The sequence below is a fragment of the Hyaena hyaena genome, unplaced genomic scaffold (assembly GCF_003009895.1).
Source record: "Hyaena hyaena isolate Hyena2069 unplaced genomic scaffold, ASM300989v1 scaffold_574, whole genome shotgun sequence".
NCBI classification, from domain to species: Eukaryota; Metazoa; Chordata; class Mammalia; order Carnivora; family Hyaenidae; genus Hyaena; species Hyaena hyaena.
Window position 1 is genome coordinate 48,280 of NW_024081209.1, and position 24,204 is coordinate 72,483.

A 24,204-nucleotide genomic window follows, 5' to 3' on the forward strand; every position below is an offset into this window, starting at 1 on the left:
GCTCCAACCCCATAGCCTCCATCTTGTCATCAGTATCTTCACACCATACAGTCCAACCACTTCTCAGCCTATTCTTTCTTGTCTGAACAATGGCACCCACTCTCTTACTCTTCTCCCAGTCAATAGTTTCACACTCCACTACCTCTTCTGTAAAAGCAGCCAGAGTAGATTTTAAAAATATAAATCAAATTATTTTATGTTCTACTCACAACCCTCCAATGCATCTCAATTAGATGTGAAATTCAACCCAGAAATTTTATATAGAGTCTGATATGACCTGAGTCTTGCCTGTTTCTCTGACCTTATTTTCTCCTATTGCATCTTCACTTATCTTGGTCATAAAGCTTTTCATTCCTCTACCTCAATCATTCCTCAAACATACCAAGGCTCATGCCCGATAGAGGGCCATTTCCCTTTGTCTTCTCTATGCCAGGAAATGTCTTTCTTTAGGCAATCCACTGGATCTCTCATCCACATGATTTATGCCACTGCTCAAATTTGGCTTCTGCTTCAATACCTCCATAGTGCTGTTCACTCTTAGCTTCAGTAGAGTGATGTATTTGTTCAGTGGTATAAAAACCCACATTTGGTACTCTCTAGAATACAAGTTGTAAGACGATGAAACACTTGTCCTGGGTCCAAGGATATAGAACATTATGGAATTATAAATGAATGAATTATAAATAAAAACAAATTCTCCTTTTCCAAAATTCCCATGAATTAATGGCTGCCATCTAAATCTTTGTCGAAACTGATGTGTACACATGGCAGCATCAGATTGTAGTTTTCTGATTCCTCTAGGTTTTTTTTTAATGTTTTATTTTTTTCTGAGAGAGGGAGAAACACAGCATGAGGAGGGGAGGATCAGAGAGAGAGGGAGATACAGAATCTGAAACAGGCTCCAAGCTCTGGGCTAGCTGTCAGCATAGAGCCCGACACAGGGCTTGAACCCGCAAACCATGAGATCATGACCTGAGCCAAAATCGGACACTTAACCTTAACTGACTGAGCCAGGCACCCTTGATTCCTCTAGGTTTAACATTTAAAGAATCCTACAATTCTGTGTACCTCAGAAGAACAAGATTTGCAAGCTAACACTTCAGTTTTGTGATTTTCCTACCTGGACCTAGATTAAGTTTAAACATGTCACAATTTCACTCACTGGCTATCTTCAGTGTTTTTTGATATTTAAATTGTATTCAGAAATACAATGCCCTCATAGGAATCAATTGAAAAGAAAAGAAAGTGAAACATAACCTGAAAATGGCTAATTAAAATACAAGAAATCCCAGGGAACTCTAGATAATGTGAAACATATAATTTTTCAATTGAACTTGTTTAATAGAACTTAACTGTATCTTTTCAAGTTCATCATTAAACCTTAGAAATAAAAATAAAGCTATTGCTAAATTACTTATAATTAAAATTAAACATGTGACAAAATTGATTTTAAATAGAGTATTTTTATTTTAGGTACTAACATTTTCTTTGTTTTAGTGCTGTGTATCTTTAGACACACAGTCATGTCATAGCCATGTCCCTCTTTCTCACCCAAGGTAAAATATATATAGATATATTCAAATTTCTTTTGGAAGATATAAAAAGTCAATACTCTGAATTACTATTTTGACTTAAAATACCTGATTTACTCCAGTCGTTTAAGAAATTTCACAACTCCAAGGTGTTGATATATACTAAATACAGTTTAAATTTTCTTGTATTCTTGCAGTTCAACAGGGTGTGAAAAAATTGAAGTATGTAGGCTTTTCTCAATTATCAGATAAACCTGATAACTTTTAGCTATTCCTTTGAGGATTCTTTAAATTAGTCTCACCACCTTGTCCTGAGTAGAGCTCAGTAAGTATTTGTTTTAAATTTAATTACTTATGGATAGGAATAATCTGCTATTCTGGAGCTCTCCAAACCATCCAGTTAGCGTGTGTACTCCATACAGTGATGCAATTATATTCACAGAATATAATGAGGAAAGTAAATTTGCAATGACATTATATATCTCATTCTGAAATCAAATAAAGGTGGTAGTCTTGACTTCCCATTGGATAATTAAAAACTGATTTGGATGGACATACTCGGAATCTGGTTTTGCCTTTTCAACTCTAACTCATTGGCTCGAACGCTGCATACTTTGTGTTTGTATGTGTTTGAGGGGACAGAGTTCAGGTTAAGTGATCTAAATGTAATGATAGCAGTTGAATTTTTGATTCTGGAACTCAGCCTGGTGAATTTGCAAAGCCCAAAACCCAGAGCAGTTAATGTTGGAAAACATTCACTGGCTCAGTCTGGGTTGTGTTATGAAATCCTCCTTTAACCAACAACCCTGAGAAAGTTATCACTTCCAGGCATCTATCTGTTGAGGTTTTCATCCAATGGTCCAAAGTATGTTACAGACTGAATATTAATAAGTTTAAAAAATCATATCTATTATTAATAGATGATAAACCAAAACTTTAAAGAATATTGGTGGTTAGGTCTGACAAAGAACTCAGGTCTCTTGGATGTGGAGAAATGGCAACCCTCTTGCACTGTTGGTGGGAATGCAAACTGATATCGCCACTCAGGAAAACAGTGTGGATGTTCTCCCAAATATTAAAAGTAGAAATATCCTAAGGCCCAGCAAGAACACTACTAGGAATTTATCTAAAGGATACAGGAATGCTGATTCATAAGGTCACATGTACCCCAATGCTTATAGCTGTGCTGCCAACAATAGCCAAATTATGGAAAGGGACTAAATGCCCATCAACTAATGAATGGATAAAGAAGTGGTTTATATATACAATAGAATACTACTTGGCAACAAGAAAGAATGAAATCCTGCCATTTGCAGCAATGTGGATGGAACTGGAGTATATTATGCTAAGTGAAATAAGTCAGTCAGAGAAAGACAGATATCATATGTTTTCACTCACATGTGAAACTTGAGAAGCTTAACAGAAGACCATGGGGGAAGGGAAGGGGAAAAAGTAGTTACAAACAGAGAGGGAGGGAGGCAAACCATGAGACTCTTCAATATAGAGAACCAACTAAGGGTTGATTGGGGGGATGGGGAAGAGGGTGAAATGGGTGATGGGAATTGAGGAGGGAAGTTGTTTGGATGAGCACTGGGTGTTATATGTAAGCGATGAATCATGGGAATCTACCCCCAAAACCAAGAGCACACTGCATACACTGTGTGTCAGCCAACTTGACATTAAATTATATTTAAAAAAAAAAAAAAAGAACTCAAGTGTTTTTACCAGAGCACAAAAAGAAAATATATTTTCTATCTGAGGATCCACTCCACGTAAGTGCCTCTATAACTTTAATGAGCATTTGAATCACCCAGGAAGTGTGTTAATATGAATGATTCTGACTCAGTAAATCTAGAGTGGAACCAGAGAGCCTGAATTTCTAATCCATAGCCAGGTGGTGCTAATGCTGTCAGTCTGGAGACTACACTTTGAATAGCAAGATTCTATCATTCACAAACTCTTCTCTGTAAAGTGCCAGATAGAGAGTATTTTAGGCTTTCTGGGGTGTACGTCCTCACCACTGCCATTTTAGTGTGAAAGCGGACATAACCAATATACAAGCGAATGAGGGCAACAGTGTTCCTGTAAAACTTTACACAAACAGGCAGACGGCTGGATGTGACTCACAGGCTAGGGATTTGCAGACCTCTGCTCTCTGAGTCTCTCCTTTATCCACAAAGCACATTATCTAATGCATTGTCGACATGCTTTCACCTTGCATGAAATACTTTCATGATGGATTATTTGGCATTTTTTTCATATTTTGCTATTAGATCTTTTTACTTTTTTTCCATTTTTTAAAAAGCTCAATGCCACTTCTGCTTTTTAAATGTATTACAGAAGGTGATTAAGTATACACAAAGTTACATAATCTTATGTTATAAGATAGGATTTAAGTCAGACACCACAATGTGATATATGTGTGTGTGTGTGTCTGTGTGTGTGCATGTGTGTGTGTGTGTAATGTATTTATCATAGGAAATGTAGAAAGTACATAAATTCAAGAAGAAAATAAAAAGTAGGCTAATACCTCTCTTGGTGCACTCAATTCCATTACAACTAGCCTCCCTAGTTACGTTGCTTTAACAACCATACCCCACTCGCTGCACAGGTTTTTACACTTTCTGGATTATTTCTGGGCATTAACATGTTGTTATGTCACTCATATTTAAAGATCTTCTCTTGACTATCCCTTTCCATCCATCTCTTCTTCCTTTCCACTGCTTTACATCAAATTCCTTCAAAGAAAAGCTTGCTGTCATCCCAAATTCTTTTTTTTCCCTCTTATTTTCTTTTTGTCACATTGCTTTATCTGTGCCACGGAATGTATTTTTTTCCCTGAATATTTTAAATATAAGTTGCAGACATCATGACTTTGTGCCCTTAATGCATCAGCAAATGTCACCCGAGAACAAGGATATTCTGTTACAGAACCACATGCTTTTTTTATACCCAGAAAATTAAATGTATGCATTAATATCATCTAATAATAAGATCTACTTTCAAACCTACTTTTTTCTTAAACTCATGCAAGTTAGACTTTGGCTCCCATCACTGCAGCAAGACACATTTTGTCCGAGCGACTGTGCTCTCCACATTGTCAAAACCAATGGCCAATTATAAGTCTTCGTTCTCCATGAGCAGAAGTGATTTTTGTCAGAATGGGTACTAACTCCAGTTATGAAGTGACCCAGGGACAACTCTACACATTTCTTACTCCCTAGGTGAGATGCTCTACCATGAGGTTCAACATAAATACATACTAAATGACTTCTACTTTATACATCTCTCTTGAACTCCAGATTCACATATCCAATAGCTTCTCATTTGACATCGTCACTTGGACAGATCTAATAGACATTTCAAACTTATTTTATCTAAAATGGAATTCCTGATTCCTTACTCAATATTTTTCCCACAATATTTCCCAGTTCAGTAATTTACCATTTGCTTAGTCCTCTGTCATAAGATCCAAACTTTGGAGTGACCCTTGATTTCTCTCTCACATTACCCAATCCATCAGCAAATCCTTCCAAATGAATTCAGAATCTACCTCTTACCAAATCCAATGGTACAGGCCAACACAATCCCCTGCTTAAATTATTATGCCATCCATCAAAAATTTTTTAATGTTTATTTATTGTTGAGAGAAAGAGGCAGAGCATGAGTGGGAGAGAGGCAGAGAGAGAGAGGGAGACACAGAATCTGAAGCAGGCTCAGGCTCTGAGCTGTCAACACAGAACCGGAAGAAGGGCTCGAACCCATAGACCACAAGATCATGACCTGAGCCAAAGTTGGTCACTTAACCACTGAACCACCCAAGCACTCCTATATTACCCTTCAAACCATTCTCCTTTGCCTCATCTCTTTCATACCATTGTTCTTAGCACAACAATCAGAGTAATCATTTTAAAATATGAGTAAGATTTTGTCACTATATTCAGAGTACTCTACTGACTTTCAGTCTCATTCAGAGTAAAGGCAAAGTCTAGAAGCTTTGGCTCCTAACTCCTTTTTGACTTGGACCATTCTTCCCCCACCTTCTGGACTCCACATTCCATTGTCTTATTTTATTTGTCTATCTTTTTGCAAATACCACAGTATCTTTTTTACTATAAATTTATGTAAGTTTGGATCCCATTAATATAAAATCACAAACTTCATTCTCCCACATTGGCTGGTTCATATACACCTTAGTATCCGTTTGTCCATTTCTGCATGTGTGCGCGTGCGCGCGCGCGCGCACACACACACACACACACACACACAAGCACACGCGCGCAGGCATGCATACTGTTACACATTTGTAGGGATTCTAACTAGGATTCAACTGAGTCTGGATATTTTGGGGGAGAAGGGACTTCGCTGCACCATTAAGGTTTTATATAATTTTTATATTAAGGAAGATTTTGGTTTTTGTTAGCTGAAACCACTTTTATTCCAGGAATGAATATTTAATATTATTAAATATCTTTTCAGCAACTATGATGATTATATAATTTTTGTTGCTTCTTATATATGACTACACTTTAATAGGGTTTCCTAAAACTGATTCTTCATAATCTTACTAGAACAGACCCTGTACCTAGATATGTTTTTATTATTTGATTAATAACATTCTGGTTTTGTGTTGGTAGTATTTCATTAACAATATTCTTTTTTGTTTTTAAGTCTTAAATGAGTTCTATCTTTAGTTTCTATGTCAGGATTTTCTGACGGGCTATGTTATCTTCTAGAAGGAAATTAACATGGCTTTCTTCTTTCCCTATGCCCTGGAACTATTGCTAGGAGACAATTATTTGTTTCTCGTAAATTTGAAAGAAATTATAATACGAAATGAATCTGAAAACTCTCCTTAGGAAATCTGAAATATTGATTCTTAAGTATGTTCTGTGATAACTGTCCTTTTAAAATCATTGAACTTTGGGGAATTTTTTTTTTAGTTAATGTATTTCCTAGAACATTATGTATTTCAGTAAGCTTTTCAAAATTATTGGCTTAGGCATTCCATTCTTATTTTCCTATCTATCTGTTAATGTCCCCTTCCTCATTTTGAGCTTTTAAAATTTATGTGTCTAATGTTCTTTCTCGTTTACTTCATTCTGTTTAGGAGCTTAATTCTGTTTAGGAGTTTAGAATCGAACTTTCCTGTTGTTTTTAATCAGGTGATTCTTTTTACATATACTTATTAGATTTTTAAAAATATATCAACTTCTGGTATATTTCCAATCCTCATTCCCCCCCCCAGGTTAACCTTGTATTTGTGATTTTTAAAATTTAGTGAAACTGTGAGCAATTCATTGTTGCCAAAGAATAAATACTTTAAGCAGCTCAAAATTTTAGCATTCACATCCTTGATTCAGTTTTTACAGTATGGATTCTTTACTGCTTTCAAAGCAGTTTTAAAATTAGTTATTGTATCTTTCATTTCCTTTCATTTTTTCCCTTATCTCCTTCAGCTCCTTGTGCTCTGCTGTCTGCCTCCCAGCTTGCTCATTTTTCTATCTCTGTCTATTGTCTTATCCTTCTCATCTTTCATCTCTTGTTTCATGGTGTTCATTTCTTTCTCTTTTTACTGAAAGACAAAGCAGACACTTTCTAAAATCTACTTACTTCTTCTGTAGTATTTATTTGACTTCGAAAGTAGTTTCATTCTCTGATTTTGAGGTGCTATGCTCACCTCCTCTTAGCTACAATCTTTTTATAAGCTATGTGCTATGGTGTTGTTTTTACCCAAACTTGAATGATGAGATATTCTCAATGACCAACATTTTTTCCAAAATTGAGGGGGTATACTAACCTTTCCTTTCTCACTGACCAAGTGATGTCGGTGCCTGTTGTACCTGGTGGTAAACCCACGAATGCAGTGAAATGCCCGTCATGTGGGTGGGGGGCAGCTGTTGATGCCCAGTAATCTTTTTTATTTGGAGGTGTCCTAGGCATCCCCTGGGAATTTCTTTCTAATGTTCTTTGTCCTGGAGAAAAAGAGAAAAAAGATCTCAAGGCTCTCTGCATTTCCCATAGGCCAACTTTGTCTCTAGCACTGTGCCCCTATCAATTAAGCTACTTCTGCTGCGTCCAAATAATTATCTCTTGTCTTTCTGCATTGTCATTCTGCTTTTACTCATTAAAATTTTTTTCAATTGAACTATACCTAGAAAATATCTAGCTGAATTCCTCTGTGTTATTTTCAGTTAAATAATACCTTCTATTAACTTCTGGGATGGGTGCATCATTTCCCTAATTTTTGTATCATTTTAACTACCTTAGAAGGGATTTGGAACAGAATAGTGGTTAGCCACTTGGGCTCATTATGAATCTCCAGCTAGTATTTAAAAGCGATGTATATATAGTTGTCTACTTTTTCATTGGAAACACATGTCCAAGGATAAAAGTGATGGAAATTGCAACACCTCATACCATTAAATTATTAGGAGGTTTACACACTGTTTATTTTTGAGTTGCATCTTATCTTTTACTTCAGACCTCACGGATTTTCATTATTCACACTCTGGAAATGGAAGGCGGAAGCTTCTACGTCACCAAACCCCAGTTAAATCTTTGTGAAAACAAAGCACATACATTGTCTGGGCAGATATTTACTGCTTTGCAGACCTGTTGCACAGATGTTCTAGAGTCCATTAAGATGCATTGGTGGGGGGCACCTGGGTGGCTCAGTTCCTTGAGCATCCAACTTCACCTCAGATCATGATCTCACAGCCCGTGGGTTTGAGCCCCACATTGGACTCTGTGCTGACAGTGCAGAACGTGCTTGGATTCCTCTGTTCCTCTCTTTCTGCCTCTCCCCCACTTGTGCTATCTCAAAAATAAATAAATATTTTTAAAAAGATGCATAGACGGGGACCGTGGTATTCCTTAAATACACAAGGTGAAGCCCAATATCCCCTATGATGAGCACATACGGAGGGTATGTAATATTCAACCTGCATGTCTGGGGTGAGTAAGAAACTGAGTATAGGTTCAAAATGAAACCATGAGAATATGTGAAGGTAATATTTGCAAGTCAATTTGTAGATCTGCTTTCTACTCTGCAGCTGGTTGTCTCACTAGAAACAGCACATCTTCAGCAGCAATTTATAAAAGAATAAAAAATAAGAGGCCAGACACAAACACAGTGAAGCTGAAAAACTAGTTTGGGGGTTTTGATATGTTAGCCTACCTTTATCCTTCTCGAATCTCTGCACTTTGCTCACAGTATGGTGAAGAAAGATTCATGTCCACATTTCTGTAAAGTTCAGCCAGTTTCCAACAGGGCGCCAGTAAAGAATGCATTTGGTTTCCTTCATAGATTTTAAAAACTGAAATATATCTTGGGAATTAATTGTTAAAATGCCGATGCAGTGTTGAACTTGCAAATCACAAATACAAATGGAAATGTAATGTTTATAAGGTTTATATTGCACTCTTTACTCTTCTGGCTAGATTTTACTTTTTTTTTAAACAGCCTAGCCTAATAGTAATCTAAAATACTATATACAGCACATTCTTTGGAATATAAGTGAATAAGTCTTTGCATTTTGTTATTTCACATCTTCAGCCCTTGAAATTCCAGGCTTCATATTGCAAGACTGGAAGCTTTGTATTCTGCAATGTGAATTGTGCAAGTGTCTATCTGTGTACAGGCACAATCCATTTTAAATATCCACAAATTTCCCTAAAGTCCCAAGTGGTTTCCTTGGCAACAAGAGTGCTGAAATGTAAAGGGCTAAGGTAGTTAGGATATTGCCTACAGTTCTCCCTCTCTAGGTTATTTTAAATAGCTGCAATTTTCTTTGCACATCTAAAAAAAATCCACAGTGGTTGGAAACACAAAGGCGAATATGAGAGACATTGGAGAATAGTAGTACATCAGAGTCTAATTTGTGTGGACAAATTATTACTTTCACTACTCTCTGATTTGTAGAGCACCATTTTCATATGCCAAATTGTAGTACAAAAGAAGAGCAAACCATAAATACATCAGAATAATTTTTAGATAGAATGAGATAAAATATCAGGAAATAGTTTTTGACAATAGAGGCAGTGATTAATAATGGCTGGGTATCTATACAACTTCTCTTCAATTCACCAGGAATAGCATGCATCTGATGAGGCCAGACCTTGGCACAATGAGCAAAAGGGAATTAAACACAGTGAGGTGGACAAGGAATATTCTCTACAGCCCTTTCATGAAGTGAAACTTCAGATGTCTAGAGATGTATGTGGTGAATTCTTTTGTAAGCTCTTGGTAAATGATTTCAATCTGCATTTCATCAAACTTCTTCACACGGCTTCGTATGGTACAGTAATTATTTATTTTTAGTTGATTTTCATGCAATACATGCCACAGGGATTCTCAAACAAAAGGACATATCCCAGGGGTAGAGTTTTGTGGTAAATTTTTCTGCCAGCTTCTCCCACTGCGCCTCTATTTTTCGTAGCTGTGTGAGGATGCCAGTGACAAAGGAGTATGTCTAGCAGCAACAAGTCCCCCAAATACCAACTATCATGAAATAACCCTTACACATTGTAGGCCAATATTTGTGAATTCTGTCTGATGCCCTATAAGCCTAGAGAGCAGATGTTTTGAGAAAACCAAATAATGCTTTGTACCAATAAATGAGGGGCAATCTCCCACAACCATCTTGAAAATGGGTTTTCTTGTCTACTACCTGTCTATCCTATTGGATTATCCTCTGATCTTTCTAAACCAGAAATTTGGAAAAAGATCTAAACTATTTATTCTAAATAGTTCTCGTACTATTAACAGGGAATGTGTGTCACAGGGAAAAAACACAATGTTATAATGGTTCCCCATAAGATTTTTCCTTAGATTAATTTCTGATTCTATGGATCATCACTCTCAAAACAGTATATTAAAATAACATATCTCATGATCTTGCATACATCATAGCTGCAGTAGCAACAGGGTGTGGTCTTCCTAACTCCTGGCACTATGGCTCATAGTCCTCAGGCTTTCCAACCTTGCCCTTTCACACCTGCAATGCTGGGTCTTTTCACCTCAACACCTTCCTTCCTCTCTTCCCCCTTTTCTTTCTCCCTTCTCTCTCTTTCTTTTTTTCCCTTCTTCCTTCTTCTCTCCTTCTCTCTGCTCCCCTTTCCTCCCTTCACCTACCTTTCTCTTCTTTCTTTCTTTCTTTCTTTCTTTCTTTCTTTCTTTCTTTCTTTCTTTCTTTCTTTCTTTCTTTCTTTCTTTCTTTCTTTCCTATTTATTTAACCAACCAACACTTGGCAAATGTTCAAGGAGAACACTTTACTAGATAAAGTATCTTCTAACAAATAATTACAGTAACGCCACAGGTAGAAACTATTGCATATTTTTATAACCCTAAGATTTGGCACAAAATATAATATACAAATAAAGTTTATAATAAGTGTTAGCTGAAGAAAGAATGCAGGTATATGAAAGTGATTTATGAGAACAAAAGGAGATTCTAATTCTACTTGAAGTGGGAACTATTAAGAATCATATACAATTTTAAACCTTATGATAAGTTTCGAGCATAACTAGACTGCATAAAGGACACTGAAGGAAAATACAATGAGGAGTGTTATGTAGGAATTTACATTTTATCCTAGGGAATTTGAACTCTATCTTGTAGACTGATGGTTCTTAACATTTTTGGGACATAAATCCTATTAAATCTCATGAAAATATGTCTCACTCTATCTCTCTGTCTCTCTCTATCTCTCTCTATATATGTATATAGAGTTTGTGTGTGTGTGTGTGTGTGTATCTGTTTAAAATTAGGAGATACACAGCTACTTGGATCCTTAATAAGTCTTCTAGGCCCTTGCTATTCAAAGTAGCATCACCTGAGGGCTTGCTAGAAATTAGAAATACAAACTCTTAGATATCACTTAAAATTTAATGCACCAGAATGTTAAAAAAGATCTTAAAATGATCCATACATAAGAATAAGAATTACTGATCTAGGCATTAAGTTAATTCATCATAGTAAAAAATGATCAAAATATTACATAAGCAGAATAACAAAATGCTCAGATTTCCACATTCATTTGCCTTTGCTTGTGAAATTCTACTCTCTGGAATACTTACTTATTTTCCTGAAACAACTGGATGCTTCTTGAAGGCAGCAATCCTATTCCTCACTGGAAAAAAGAAACTTCAGCATGATGTAAGAGAGGCAGCAGAATGTGCTGAGTGTAGTTATGTTACTAAGCTGAAGTTCCTAATTCTAATTCCGTCTCTGTAATTAACTGCAATATTTAGAATCTTTTGTGGGCCTCCATTATTTCTCATCATCATGCTGATGACAAAAGTCCCTTGTAAGCCCAGCAGTGGACAACAAATATTGTCAGTAATGCTGAAGGACACTTAATAGTATTACATACAAAGTCACCTAGCAGCTATTTTCTGTGACATGGCAAGAAAAAATTTTCAACTTAGACTCTAATTTGAAAGTTACCCATTTACATAAGAAAAGAAGAGTTTAAAGACTCCTTCTGTTTTCATTCTATGAAAAGAACACGTTGGAGAGAGAATCAATGGTCACACTCCTAAATAAATAAGTAAATACTTCTTTAACTCTAAAAAAATTATTTATATATTTCTTGATATACCAAAATTATGTTAAGATTTATCCATTTCTAGCACACTGGCACAGTTGAGTTGGCAAAAAACGAAATGAAAGAATGAAAGAATGGGTAGTCATACTAACTTGCCTTCCTCTACAGCAAATAGTAAAAAACAGATATGACACTCTGAGCAATGCCCTGACAAGAATTTCTGCAGCCAACCTATTAATCCGAAGGAGTTTAATGTATAGGAACAGATTTGGTCTTTCCATATTTCCTTTTTTTAAAAAAAAAATTTATTTCAATTTAACTTAACATATAAGTAAAAATAAATAATAAATAAATAAATAAATAAATAAATAAAATTTTTGATGGAAAAAACAACCAAAAATATGGAAAGGTGACCAAGATATGAGTATATTTTTGGAACCTCCTTAAACACCTATAGAACAGAGAAATAGGAAAAAAATCAAACCCACAGAAATTTAACAGCATATGCATGTGGGAAAGTATTTCCTTAATTGCCAGTATTATTAGGTAAAGAGAGACCATCAAGAGCTGGTGGACCACACATTCAACAACAGTTGCATGGAGGCCCAGTTGACTGGTTAGAACAGCAGCTCAAGTAGGAGATGGGCTTCACAACTTGCAATGTGGAGTAGAGGCAAGGAAGTTGCAGTAGGTTTCATTGATTATGAAGTGGTCTGGGACCCATGAATCTCAAAACTAGCCAACAAAAAGTTTTCAGGAATAAAGATCTATCTGTTTTCTCTTGTTGTGTAACAAATTACTACAAGCTTAGCATCTTAACGCAGCGTCCATTACTGTGGGGGAGGAACAAGATTTCTGACTTGAGTAACTTTGGAAAGCAGTGTTTTGACTGCAGACTCTAAGACTAAAGACAAAAGACACTACATATAAACTCTGTTTTCTATTGGCAGAGTTGTTTCTCATGTGGGTATGAGTTAACAATTCTGACACTGCCATACATGGATACTAGAATTAAGTAGGTGGATGGTAAATGGTAGAAGGCAGGCTTCTCGCTTTTGGAGACAGAGGAGCAGATAGGCAAAGGAAAAGGCTACAATTAACAAGGTCATAACACACTGAAGTCAAAGATATCAATATGACTTTATGTTTAGCTTAATATAAACAGCCATATAGATACAGAAATAACTATATATGTATATGTGTACATAAGTTAATATCTACATGTATTTCCTACCTCTGTCCACTGAGAGGACATAGAAGCGATGACACTCAGTAAGAATGAGCAAACCTAGTCTCCACATCTTAGTTTCAATACAATTTGACAATAAAAGGAACCAGGGGTCCTTGGAGAAAAAGCTGTGTCAGGGATGGGCCAGGGAATACCCAAGTGAGCCTCAGTCATCTTGTCGTGTCTTAAAATAAATAAGCAGGAACTAAAAATCATAATGGATTGGGACATGTCAAAGGGACACAGAGATAACCTGAAAGAGCTCCCAGTGGACAAAGCTGGGATATTTTGTGCAACAAAATATCCAATGTAGTATTGCGTTACTGCTCAAAGTAAGAAGTGAATACCCAGGAGTCAATACTGAAATTATTACGATTGAATACTATTTTTAAAATAAAGGACAAGAGACAAACCTCCTATAGAGAAGAATACCAAATAATTTATGAAAATACTTCCTTCATAGGGAGGTAGAGCTTAAGTTTCTACCTCTTCAGTGTGAGTTGTGCTGAGTGACTTATTTCGAAGATTAGAGAATGAAAGAGGGAACAGTCATTTTACAGTAGAGAAACACGGCAAACAATACTTGGCCCATTGAGCACAGTTACCATAACCAGGGATAAGCCTGTCTGATGAGATACCTTTAATATGATATGATCATATCCTCCTCTTAAAACTCATCACCCCAGTCTGATCATAAGAAAAACATTGAGGAACCTCAATGAAAAGACATACTACAAAATAACTGACCAATATTCTTCAATACTTTAAAGGTCATAAACCAAGAAAAATATGAGAAATTTCACAGTCCAGAGAAGGCTAAGAAGACATGGTGACTAAACATAATGTGGGGTCCTATATAATATCATAGATCAGAAAAAGGACTTGAAGGAAAAAGTAATAAAACATGAATAAAGTGTGGAGTTTAGTTAATTGCCATGGGCCAATATTGGTATTACTTGTGATGGATTGTGCTATGGTGATGTAACATTTTAACAATAAGAGAAATGGGGTGTGGCTTATGTGGGGCACCAAGGAGGAGAGAAACTCCAAGACCAGCCTACAATTTCATTCAACATAATCACATAATCACATATATATCATCATATACATTCCATTACTGTGGCTCTATTTTATTGAAAGCCTGTACTGAGAAAAGTTTGGGGGTAGTACAATCTCAATTGAGAAGGTCAGGGACCTGAGAAGCAAAGGGAGAGAAGTGTTCAGACAAAAATGGAGGAAGGAAACAGATTTAACAGTCCTTGTAAAGTACAAGGTCAATTTTTAAAACTCTAGAAAAAGGGCAGTAGGGTTGGTCAATTGGTTAACCATCTGATTTTGGCTCAGGTCATGATTCCAAGGTCATGAGATCAAGCCCTATGTCTGGCTCAGGGCTGGTACAGGTCATGAAGGCTGCTTAAGATTCTCTCTCTCTCTTCTTCTGCTCCTCTCCCACCTATACATTGGACCAATGAGTTCCTAAATATATCAAAGATAAGTGACGCAAAAAAGAAAACTATAGATCAATCTTACTTATTATTATTAATGTAAATATCCCTAATAAAGTATGGCCAATTAAGCAGCATTTTCAAGAGGTGTTTATTTCAGAGATGAATACAGTTTCATATTAGGAAATCCATTAATGCTATTCATTGAATTAATACATTTGAGCTTGTTGAATGAATATTATATAATCATTTCTGTAACTTTAGGAAACATATTTGCCAAAATTCATTACCCTTTTATATTTAAAAACCCTCAGTACAATAGAATCATAAGGATACTTAACATAATCAGATATGTACCTTAGACCAAATCAGCCTCTTACTTAATATGGAAATAGAAAAGGGTTTTCTGCTAAAGTCAGAAAAATATAAAAATACTAACCCCCCAGAATATAGGCTGTAGACATTAAGCAATGTAGTTAGAAAACAGAAAAGAATTAGAAGCACAGGAATTGGAGTGGTAGAGGAAATGCTGTGTCTGATCTAGCAGGATAGGATAATACATCTGAAAAGCCCAAAGGAACCCATGGGGAAAACTATTATAAAATTAAGATAATTTGATAAAATAGCAGCTTATAAAGTTAAAAAAGAATAAGTCTTCATGTATACTACCAAAAAAGGATAAAATCTAAGATGGAAGAAAAGGCTTTTTTTATATTAGAGATGATGACAGGTAGATGATACAGAGATAATAGAAGAAGCATGAATTTCATGCACTAGAAATGTGCGAAGACAACCATGAAAATTCTGATCTGGAAATGAACTGGGGAGAAGAAATGGAGGATGGCTAACCCATTTGACATTATAAAATATATAAAGACATCATAATTAAACAGTGTAATTTCTAGCCTGAAAAATCGATGTGGCAAAATAATTCAGTCAGAGAAAGAGAAATATCATATGATTTAACTCATATGTAGAATTTAAGAAACAAAGCAGATGAACAAAGGAGAAGGGAAGGAAAAATAAGATAAAAACAGAGAGGGAGGCAAACCATAAGAGACTCTTAAAAACAGAGAACAAAGCGAGGGTTGCTGGAGGGGTATTGGGTGGAGGGATGGGCTAAATGGGTGATGGGCATTAAATAGGATTGAGTACTGGGTGTTATATGTTAAGTGATGAATCAGTAAATTCCGCTCCTGAAACCATAAAAAAAATGGAAAAAGAAAAAAAATAAAATAAAATAAGGAAAAATAAAAGAAACAAAAAAGTCAGAAAAATAATTGTATATTTAAATGTGGCTTCTTTCTAAAGCCAGAGCAGATAATATAAATGGATAGTCTATTAATAAAAGAAGATAAGGTTGTATTCCTTTGTAACATAACAAATGAAAAAAAATTTTCAAATTCATCATAAATTTCTATGTAAATGTGAGAACATAAAGGTTCTAGAAGAAAATATCAGTGCTTCTCTCTATAACATGAGCATAGGGATACATTTCATAACAATTTTTAAAATGCATAAATAATAAGGGAAACAATTGATAACTTTGGTTAAATATAGATGGAAATAAATGGCAACAATTTATAAAAGAAATGCAGATGTCACCAAATTACATTAATAAATGTTCTGTTTGCTCATAATAAGAGAAATACAAATTAGAAGTTCACTAATATACCAAATCCCAGATCTTCAAAAGGTTGGCAATAGAAAATGTTGAATCTGTGGTAAAATCAGCATTTTTGTTGATAGTCATGGAAAATTATACAATTCCAGTGGAAAGGGTATTTAGGTAATGTCTAGTAATATTAATGGTGCATTTATCCTTTTACTTTTTCATAAGCACTCTCCCTTCTGGGAAGCTCTTCTTAACTTATGTGACAAATATATGAGAGACATGTGCAGAAGACTGTAAATGTAGTACTATGTAAAAGAGCAAAAGACTGAAAACAGCTTACTGGCCACCTATGGTGGACTGAAATCTATGAAACTACAGTTGTACAATGGAATACCAAATAGTTTTAAAAAAGTAACTATATGACTGTGAAGTAGTTTCAGGGCATATTGGTTTAAAAAAATGCAAGCAGAAGAACACATATAGTATGAAACTGTTTTTCCAAGACAGATCGGTGGATATAAATACACAAGGCACATTTACTTATGTCAAAATTTGAAAGGGGAGGGAGACAACTATAATATTTAAGAAATAGTTATCTATATGAGAGAAATGACGTGAGAGTGTGTGTGTGTGTGTGTGTGTGTGTGTGTGTGTGTGTGTGTGTATGCAATAGAAGCTAGACCTCTCTGAATATATGTTTTCTTGATTTGACTTTGGAGTCATGTGAATATTTTACACAATTAAAAATCCCTTTAAAAAAGTATCTATAAAAATTTAAAGCAAAATAAAATAAATCAAATAATATATCAAGCTGATATATTGAAGAACTATTTCAAGAACACTTTAAAATGCAGAAATTTGCTAAATATCTCTAGTTTAGGGGTGCCTGCATGGCTCAGTCGGTTAAGCATTCGACTTTAGCTCAGGTCATGATCTCACAGCTCCTGGGTTCAAGCATCAGCTCCTGGGTTCGTGTGTGTCGGGCTCTGTGCAGACAGCTCAGAGCCTGGAGCGCACTTCAGATTCTGTGTCTCCCTCTCTCTCTGTCCCTTTCCTCCCTCCACTCACATTCTGTCTGTGTCTGTCTCTCTCTCTCTCAAAAAAATAAAGATTAAAAAATTAAATATCCCTTGTTTATGTATTTAACAAGCTGTTGGTATCATTCAGAAGGTGGATTTTCAGAAACAAGATACACTAATAAGATTAAGGAGGTTGGGGCATCTGAGTGGCTCTGTATGTTAAGCGTCGGACTTCTGCTCACGTCATGATCTCACGGCTTGTGGGTTTGAGCCTCTCATCGGGCTCTGTGCTCAGAGCTCAGAGCCTGAAGCCTGGTTTAGATTATGTGTCTCCCTCTCTCTCTGTTCCTCCCCTGCCTGTGCTCTGTCTCTGTCTCTCAAAAACAAATAAACATTAAAAAAAATTAAAAATGAAGTTAAGCTAAACCCCCTAGTCCTGAGTATAAATAAAATACAGAATTAAGATTTCATAATATATGTTATCTTTGAAAAATATTTTCTAGCGCTGTCCACCAAAAAGACCTAGAAACCATAGACAAACCAACATTTATAAATATCCAGTAACCTGATTTTGGTGTCTAAATATCTTTCCAACAGCGAGGAAGCAAGAATCCTTGGAGAAAATGATGATTCCACATTTGGAGAATGCACTGTACGAGATGATCCTAGAAAACCTTATCAAACTACAAAGAAAGGAAGATTATAAGGACTTGTGAGGTCATGCCCAAACTCTGTCACAAACTTTATCAAAGCACCTATATGCATAATAATTGCAAGTATTGAAATGTGTCAAACATGTTTGGTTATATGTGTTTATGGTGATAATTTAAAAGGCAGAACGAAATAAAAACCAAAAGCCCTGTTGATCATCTTTGAGCAGGGTGACTATACATTTTAGTTTACTAAGGGGCGGGGGGCCACTCTAGCTTATTCTGTTGTCCCAGTATGATTATTGATAGTATCCCCTTGTGCTTAAAACGTATCCAGGTTTAGACAATAAATTATATGTTTAATTTACCTTTGAAAGGTACCAGAGAGACAACATGTTAAATAAAAACTTAGCAGACAGAGTAAAATAGAATACAACTATTCTAGGTTAACTAACTAGTAGTTGAGACAGGATTTTCATTATGAAATATTTAGGCTAACTAATAAATAAAAATTGATAAAATAAAAAAAAATTTCAGGGCACTTGGGTGGCTCAGTCAGTTAAGTGTCCGACTTCGGCTCAGGTTATGATCTCCCAGTTTGTGAGTTTGAGCCCCGTGTTGGGCTTTGTGTTGACAGCTCAGAGCCTGGAGTCAGCTTCGAATTCTATGTCTCCCTCTTTCTCTTCCCCACCCTCCTCCTCTCGTTCTCTCTATCTCTCTCTCTCTGTGGAAAAATAATCATTAATTTTTTTAAAATTTTCTTTGAGGCTATAAAGGCAAGGTCATTTATTCATGTTATATAACTGAACTTCAAAAGCAAAAATATAGTACCATCTGTTTGGAACAGCAAGTTCAAACACTACTTCTCCACTCCCCATCCCCTCAGTCTACAGTGGTAAATTCATACATTTGTATGCAGATGAAATCAAAATACACAGCAAAACAGGTCTCTGGCACCTGCTGTTCTCCTTATGTGAGGCACCCTATGCCCAAACCTGCGGTTAAAGGAAACCCTGCCCAGGCTGTGAGGAAGCACCAGATTGACAGAGTTTTTAAACCACCATTTTTTTTTAAAAACCTTTTCTAACGTTTATTTATTATTTTGAGAGGATGAGAGAGACAGAGACAGCATGCTAGTGGGGAAGGGGAAGAGAGAGAGGGAGCCACAGAATCTGAAGTAGGCTCCAGGCTCTGAGCTGTCAGCACATTGTCTGACATGGGGCTCGACCTGGAGATTATGACCTGAGATGAAGTCAGATGATTAACGGAAGGAGCCACCGAGGTACTTCTAAACCACTAGTTTTATGACCTTTCTTTAATAAATGAATTTAGGCAATCAATGATCATCACTAAGAAAGAAAAACAAATATTATATCCTTTCTATTGGAATTATACCACATTATTTATGCAATATTTTCATGGAAAACTTAAACCTTATTAATTACAAAAAATATTTTCTAACTGCCAGTTTACAAGATATACAAGATAAAGGCAGGGGATCTTGAAAATTAAATGAGACTAAAACATATCAATTCCTTGCAACATGCAAAGTTAACCTGAATACGGTTTTCACACTAACTCTAAAACATTATGGGACAATTGTGTAAACTGGGTAGTTTAGGAATTAAACCATTTTAAGTGTATAATGTATTGAAGTACCTTATAATAAGTCCTTCCATTTTAGAAAAACACACTGATATGTTTATATACCAAATATACATGGTACAAAGTTTTATTCAAAATAATTGAAGGGAAGGAGTTAAGGGTTGTAGATAAAAATCTTTGGGCATTTGTCTGTAATTATTGAAGCTGAGTGATAGGTGACTGATACTTATGCATGTGGGGGGTTATTATATTATTCTACTTTTATATATGTTTGAAAATTTCCATAATAACATGTTTACCCAAAAGTGCAGAAGAGAAAATGAATAGATGCTTATTTACTTAAGTAGTATACCAGAAATGCATTTAATAGCTGTATATTTTCTTTGGGACAAGGCATGCCTCTCTCTATTCAAGGAAACTCTGAATTGGAGATGAGCAGAGGGAAATATTTCTTCTATACATGAAACATCTTATTCTCATCCACTCAGACTTGAAAGAGAGAATGAAGCCCATTCATGTAATTTCCAGACACTGCTACCCTTATGAAGTAAAAATTCCTTCAGAAATAGGCTTTTCTTTGTAATCCAGTATTAAGTGGTAATACTATTTTGCCCCTAAAAAAAGTCATTAAAAATTCAATAACTGAAAATGTACCTATATATGGTCTATTTTTGGAACAAAAAAGTGAAGAAATTATATCTGGATACCAATTCTTTTCTGTTAAAGCTGAGACTACAAAATAATAACAATAATAATAAAAATAACAAATACTGAAAAGCTATTAAATTTATTGCTTCTCATAGCATGGGGAACATTCCACTACTTTAGTGATTTCTGCTAAAATATTAAAATATTCTGCCATCAAGTCTAATCACCACCTTATTTAAGGAATCTCTTTTATCAGAGTCTATGTCTTATTAGAATATATTATATACACTACCATTTGAAATCTCTATTTAGTATATTATGTAGATAATAATATTCACTTTTTTAAAAATAATTTGAGGATCCAGAAATAGTTGGCCACATTTAAACTAACCTTTATCAAAAGAGAAACATCTGAGAGCTTAGCACATGGAATCAATGCTCTATTTTAACCAATGAAATAATAATCTATAAACTAAGGGAAAGGAGAAACCATTAACAGGAATACTAAGCATGTTTTTGTTTTGAAAATTTTACTGACTATAAATTTTTCATGCACTTTAAAAAATTATATTAGCAACGGAGATCAAGTTTTAAAGAATGGGGAGAGCGTCAATAGCATTGAAACATTTCCTTTGACCAGACTTCTTTTAAGATGCCTCATACGGTATCCCTGCAGTTACTCTGATCAAATCATAGTGCTTGTTTAGAATATTGGAGATTTGGTCTCGTGGAATCAAAGGAGGAAGATGTAAAATTTTGGCCACAAATCTCAGATTCTTTAAAAGTGTACTATTTTTGTTTTTTATTTTAGTGTTTAGATCATTTCCTCTTTTAGGCTGGGAGTTTAAGAATGCCCAAAGACTGTATCACAACTCTGCTGAAAACCAATGAATAATCTCATAAAACATATATGCGGTTTGGGAAAGGTGTCTTGTTCATTTTATATTCCCTTCATGATTCTATAATACACATAAAAATATGGTTTATTATTTAAAAAGTTATGTATAAAAGATTTGGATAGGAAAAGAAACGATAATTGGGCTCCGAAGTCTTTCATCTCTAGATCATTAGAAACTCAAAAGGGCAATGTATTTATCATCTACTCATCATATCCTCCAGAAAAATAGCATTCGTGTGTAACAAAGAGTGACTGGCATACCTCAAATTTTCTGGGTAATTGGGGGAAAATTAACTATTGTAATTTTTGGTATACCCACAAATTAAAGCAGTATGTTGCCCAGTTCTAACTATGCAACAGTCAGACAGCAGTGTTGTCTGGGCAAACGGGAGGTCTTTCCCGCTATGCTTTATTTTTAGATGCACTTGGTTCTGAGCTTTGTGGTAAACTATAACTCTTTTTTAATTTCAATTTTACATCTAAATTATAAATTCCTATTCTCTTTCTTCGACAGAGGTAGATAATATTTATCTTAGACACCATGATTATGAAATATTGACAGAAACACACACAGACGTAAAAACATTTTAAATCCCGTGACTAAGGTTCAGATAAAAAGGAGGTTGCTCCTTTAAAGGTAATTTTGCTCTCCTAAGAAAAAGTACAATACCTTACTGAGGTTTATTATCATTACTTTCAAAAGGGAAAAGGACCTCAAATGTTAATTTGGAATAGCTCACATTTAGGTTAATTTAATTCTTAACTTTGATATAGTCTGATCTAATTAATTCTGAATCAAAGGCTGTCAAAGATAACAATTAAATACCAAGTGCTAGGGTAGAATGCCTATTTAGAAACTTGAGTTTTCCCTTTTCCAGGTGAAAATTGATATCTTCCTCAAGTAAATTAGGAAGAGTTTTTTTGGGGGGAAAAAGACAAAATGAAAAGTAAGGCAATCAGTGGGTATGATTGGTATAAATTCTTATTCGCCATGATTACATAGACTCAAGTATGTTATAGGAAAAATAAGGAAGAATATTTAATTAATAGTCATGTTTGTTAACTGAATATCTTTGTAGTCCTCTTAAGTTGTACTAGTCCTTATTTTTTTGGCGATGTGTGTGCAGCCACTCATTTGCATAATTTATTTTTTTAATGAGTTCTTTCTTCGAAATTTCTAAATAATCATCTTAATTATGTTCTCTTCTCATACAGAGTATAACAATAGAGACTTGACAATGACCATTAACAAGTCCCAATTAATTAATTAACACACACACACACACACACACACACACACATTTCTTGATCAGTTGATAACTGGTAATATTTTAATCTACTTTTTTTATTCTGACAGGCCAGGAGGGAATATTTAAATTTATTGTATAAATTTTTCTCAATATGAAGTAACCAAAAGTGATGATGCATGTATTCAAAATTAAAGACTTAAGTATTTTATGATTATGTACATTTCCTCTAAACATGAATATGATAAATGCAGCATTTCTAAAGGTCATTAATATTGGGGAAATTGATGGGTTATTTATTTTGTGAGCATTAATAAAACTATACCTGTCTTTATGAAATAATTCTTACTAGTACTATGGCTAATTTTTATATCAGGTATGATTATTATTGGTCCATTCCTCATTGCCTTTATCTGAGAAAGAAATGAGAAAAGAGAATACTTTGATTGGTGGCACAGCTAATTGGACAAGGTGATAACGTGATATAACTTGAAAGACCATCCATGCTTTTAAGTTTGCGTACTTCCAAGTCTATGTTGTTAAATACCGTGGCATTCTGATTAGTCAATGATGTTAACTAGATCACACATACTTTTACTAACCCCAACAATGCACTATTTTAACAGTGACATGTGATTCATATTTTATTTGTGAACATCTGGGGCCTCCCATAAATTTACCATTCTTAGTAAATTATATCTCACTTAGTATTTTTCAGTCCCAAAACACAGAGACAGACTTTATTCCTCTTCTTTAATATCCTAAATCCAATGCCATAGTAAATTTTGTTAGTGTAATCTAACTGGCTATTGTAATCTATTTTATTAAAAATATGTTAGGTATTTTTTATTATTGTTATCACTTTACATTTAGGCTCTGATACGTTGTTTTATGTTTTGTACTGTGAGTCAAGTCAGTTGGAACACATAAAAATTCATTTATCAAGATTCATTTGTAAAAAAATGCATAGAAATGAATCTTCTCAATTATACACAAAATGGCATCTCTAGATGTTATTTTTATATGTGCTTGTTTATGTATCCACAATGATCTTTCTCAAATAGGTTTACGTGTCTCAAAATATAATTACATCTTAAAAGCATTCTACCAAATTTCAAATGTAGTAGGAAAATAATGTTGTTATGGAAAAATAATTAAATGATTATTGTGAACTATTTTTCACTTTATACAACAAGCATATCAATGCTTCTCTGCGAAAATCTGGAAATGATACATTTTGAAAGCCTGTAAATGTGAAAGATCTGGGAGAGCACACATTTAAAATTGAGTGTCAACTCTAAGCAATTAATAATGGCAGCCTGAAGCATTGTGTTGAAAATTCTTGCCTGTTTTCAGGGTCAGAGTGAAGATCGCCTTGCCTGCTTAGTGCAGTCTGCCATAGGCATTGAAGGGGAAGGAGACAGCATGACACATATTCACTACCTGTAAGTATGGAAGAACAAAATTCTGACCTCTTTTTAAAACTTCTGAATAGTAACTTCCATTGCAGAAAAGATATATGGTACTCATCTCTGCTTTCAAGGTATTTAGCATAGAGAAGTGTCCATAATATGCTCCTAATATGCTGATAGCTGAATAAAAGTAAATTTCCATTCACTCTTTTTAAAATATAGATTTTAAATAATGTTGCATATTAAAAAATTCATTCTAAGAGAAAGAAGCATGTGTCAACATACATGATTAAGAAATGACCTTGAAGATGTTTAATGGTTCCTTGTCAATCTTTCTTTCCCTCCAAGGGTAAC

The 24,204-nt window shown here is 34.9% G+C and overlaps 1 long non-coding RNA gene across 2 annotated transcripts in view; it reads right to left on the reverse strand.

Moving 5' to 3' along the window:
- Positions 1-11,662, reverse strand: part of LOC120248263 — a 31,071-nt gene extending 19,409 nt beyond the window's left edge. For both annotated transcript variants that reach the window (XR_005532536.1, XR_005532537.1), the window contains exons 1-2: positions 11,614-11,662; positions 7,333-7,507 (exon numbers count right to left, since the gene is read on the reverse strand). This is a non-coding gene — a long non-coding RNA (uncharacterized LOC120248263). The remainder of the gene's footprint in view (positions 1-7,332; positions 7,508-11,613) is intronic.
- Positions 11,663-24,204: the final 12,542 nt, after the last annotated feature.